This window comes from Polistes canadensis, unplaced genomic scaffold, assembly GCF_001313835.1.
Source record: "Polistes canadensis isolate GaletaPanama2010 unplaced genomic scaffold, ASM131383v1 scaffold_427, whole genome shotgun sequence".
NCBI classification, from domain to species: domain Eukaryota; kingdom Metazoa; phylum Arthropoda; class Insecta; order Hymenoptera; family Vespidae; genus Polistes; species Polistes canadensis.
In genome coordinates this window covers 42,746-46,733 of record NW_014569974.1, presented here as the reverse complement: position 1 = coordinate 46,733, position 3,988 = coordinate 42,746, and the positions used below count along the sequence as shown (strand labels likewise).

General features: G+C 30.2%; 1 non-coding gene across 1 annotated transcript; it reads left to right on the top strand.

The window, feature by feature from the left end:
* The first annotated feature begins 3,185 nt into the window (after window positions 1-3,185).
* On the top strand, window positions 3,186-3,255 carry Trnat-ggu. Its single transcript has one exon. It is a non-coding gene; the product is annotated as a tRNA-Thr (tRNA).
* Window positions 3,256-3,988: the final 733 nt, after the last annotated feature.

Here is a 3,988-nt window from a genome sequence, read left to right as displayed (position 1 = left end):
ATTGCTGAGGATAATTTATGATGTAAAAATTGTGCTAATTTATAGCACGGTGAACGAATGCAGCTTACGACTGGTCTTATGGCTAAGCCTTGTTTGTGTGTTTTTCTAAGTTCATATAATGTTTGGGCGACTGAATTGTAAGATTTCATGTTCATTTCTATATCTTCTGTGATAATCGATTCTTTCTTTAGTTACGTTATCAAATTATTGGCTAATTTCTCGAATCTACTGGTAGGATCTTTATTCAATAATTGATATATATTTTTATCTTGTAACATTTTGTGCATTTCCTCTAAGTATTCTTCTTTCTTCATGATGACTGTGTTATTACCTTTGTCCGATCTCATTATAATTAAATTCGGATTGTCTTTTAGGAAACGTTTTGTTGTTAGAAAGTTCTTCGTTACTTCATCCTTCCATGGTCTTTGGTTATTCTTATAATAATTAGAAATTATATTTACAGCCTTTGCTCTTACATTATTTTGTTCGTCCCTTATATTCGTATTATCTCTTTTCGTGCTGTTATTATGTCTTATGCCTTCCTCTAAGTCTTTTTTTAACGAACAAACTGGAACTTTATTCGGTCTTATTGGGATACCATACCCTGGTTCTAGAAATAATCTTTTTTCCACTTCGCCTGGTAGCTCAAAATCCGTAAAATTATAGATACAATTATTATGTCTATTTATCTTATTGCTATTATGTGAAATATCATTTAACAAATTATTTAATTTTTTAATGTTGTTCTTTTTTATAGTTTTAAATTTATTTTCATAGTTTTTGTTAAAAAATGTTGCGCAATTTGTAAAATCTGTTATTGATAATTTATTCTGTAAATATTATGTGTTATGCTGATGCTCTTTTCGATTGTCTTAAATTTCCAAGCTGTGATTTTTATTTCTAATTTAAGGATCTTATGTTTTAGAGACTTAATTAATTTATCTGTCTCTTTTTTATAAGGATGTGTTTCAGCTTGGATAGCGTACATTCATTTTAAGTTGTTTATAATATGTTTAGGATATACTTGTTTATGTTTGCATTGTATTAGGAATATTAATTTATTTTTGTTTGCTGCCAATTTGCTAAGGTCGTTAATCCAATTTTTTGCATGTTTCATTGTTGTTATATCGTAATTTGTTACCAAATAGTCAAAAAAGCCCCTCAGCAATATTATTTAATCAGTTGTTTCTCTCGTCCAAAAATAAAATTCTTAATGAGAAGGTATCACAGGGAACTTGGACATAAAAAAAAAAAAAGCTAAAGAACGAGCTAATACTTAACGAAATTTAGATGTTTTGTGTTTTGAATATTAAAAATAAAAATAAAAATTTATGTTTACTCAATGAAAAAAGACGCTGAACTATAAAGATTAAGTTGCTGAAGAAGTCCTAATAAAGGGACGAAACGTYCAACTTAGTTAAATTAAGTTCTACTTCTTTTTTTATGTCCAAGTTCCCTGTGATACCTTCTCATTAAGAATTTTATTTTTGGACGAAAGAAACAACTAATTTTATTTTATAAATTTCTAATGTAACCATTTTTTAAGAAATAATAATATTATTACTAACTAAGGAATTAATACATCATTTATCTGCAACTTTTGTGCAATATTCGTTATTATTTTCATTAAATTGCAGGTATTCTCCCAGAAAAGTTCTATGTATCTGGTTGTAAAAAACTGTCTCTTTATGTCGAGTTCCATCAAGATACGTAAATTATCTTTGTTATCGTGAACTGGAAAAAGAACCCGAACAATTCTAAGAAACCGACGTGACATTGCAACCTTTCGCAAAAATTTTAGAAATTGGTGCTATTTGGAATTTGTGCCAATATAGGAGACATAAGCTACGAGTTAATAGATGACATGGAAGGACCACACACAATCATAGTCAATTCGAATAATATATAATAATTAATGGAATAGTGTTAATTTTAAAAGATTGAAAACTTTTGTAAAAATACTTTTTGCAAAATATATTTCTACGTTATAATGTCAGGATCAATCGTTACCATTTTCTTAGATATTTCATAACGTAGTAATTTTTCTAAGATATGAAATTAATCATATGTATATATTCACACGTATTAAACTATTTATTTACGTAGGACTTCGTGGCTCAAGTGGTAGAGCGTTCGATCGGAAAGTGAGAGGTTCTGGGTTCGAATCCCGGCCTACGAACGTGATTGATGGTTCTCAAATTCTCGCATGATGCGTGTAATTAATCGTTTGGATATTGGTGGTGCGCCGCTTGGGCGTTCTTCAGATATCATGTCTATAATGCTATTATGAAATCCACCGGTAAGCAAATCGGTTAATTACATACTTCATGGTACCGAGATCCGTCTCTCCCGACCAGAAACATTAAGATATGATCAAGAGATTATGAATATTGGGAAAATATGACTTGTGATTAATTCCATGCAACAAATTGTCATAATAAAGCAATTGGTCAACTTTTACTTGTAGCATTCTATGGTGAGAGTAACCGGTGTTATGACTACAATAAATACATTAACAAATGCCTTTTATTACAAAATTTCTATTCTTTAGCTGTGAATTTTCAGAAAGATACGTGATATTTAAAAAATACTTAGGGTTGTATTTTATAACTTAACGTGATTATTTGATTAGTTCCTTAACTTGTAAATAATTAAGAGACCAAATGTTCGTAGGTAGCTCAAACGGTAGAGCACTCGCCCGAATAACATTTTAATCGAACCGAAGATCCTATTTTTTTTTTAATCACCTGGATAAAATATTTTTATAAATATATATTTTCGGATGGAAAAAAAGAGCCTACTTTATAATGACTCGCTGAAGCATTCGAACACTCACTATAGATACAAGCATATAAATTGAGATTTTACTGCATCGTACGTTAGCAAATTTGATGCAACAGTAATCAAAGATTGAAATTCGTGTCGAAAGATAAGATATATTCAACGAAATAGTAGATTGCATGGGTGTTTTACGATAATCGTCTATACGAATAATATTTAATAATTACTAGAATAATTCTATGAGAAAGTGTATAACTTTTGAATAAATACTTTTTAAATAAAATAAAACGTTTCATGTTCTCTATTGTTTGTGTCATCTTAAATATATCTGAACGTAATCTATTTCCAAAGTATTGATATTAATTGTATATATACGAGTGTTAAGCGATATATTTACGTAGGACTTCGTAGCTCAGTTGGTAGAGTGTTCGTTCGGTAAGCGAAAGGTTCCGGGTTCAAATCCCGGCCTAGAAACAATGGTTCTAAAATTTATTTACTTACTCATAAGTAAGTCCAGTGATATAGCTAGACCTTTAAGTTTATATTATTTTCCCAACCAGCCACTAGTAAGAGGTATCGTACAGTATTATTTAGTATACGAATCATATTTGATAACAAAAAATAAGACTGTGATAATCTCACTCATTAGTCAATTTCCACTAAGCAAGTACGTAATCAAAGTACATTATGCAAGTAGGAAAATCCGGTATGTAATGTGTAGTGCATAGTGTTGTTGTAGAATGGGATAGTGGGTAAGTGACTAATGTGTGTAAGTCTTTACGACAATAGTCAATAATTCTTTCTTTAAGACTTCCATTTATTGATGTAAGCTTTTGGAAAAGAAGTGATATTTTTATTTCCCTTAGTTATGTAGTTTCTTACTGTGTTTGGTTGTATCTAAGAATACAAAAATTTAGACCATGTTCCTAGGTAGCTCACAAGGTAGAGCAATCGCCCGAAAAACAATTTAATCGAACCGAAGATCCTTTTTTTTTAATGATCTCGATAGCCTGTTTATTTGAATATATATTTTTGGATGGGAAAAAGAGCCTACTTTGTAATGACTCGCTGAAGCATTCGGACACTCACTATAGATACAAGAATATAAATTGAGATTTTACTGCATCGTACGTTAGCACATTTGGTGCAACCGTAATCAAAGATTGAAACTAGTATCGAAAGATGAGATATATTCAACGAGATAACA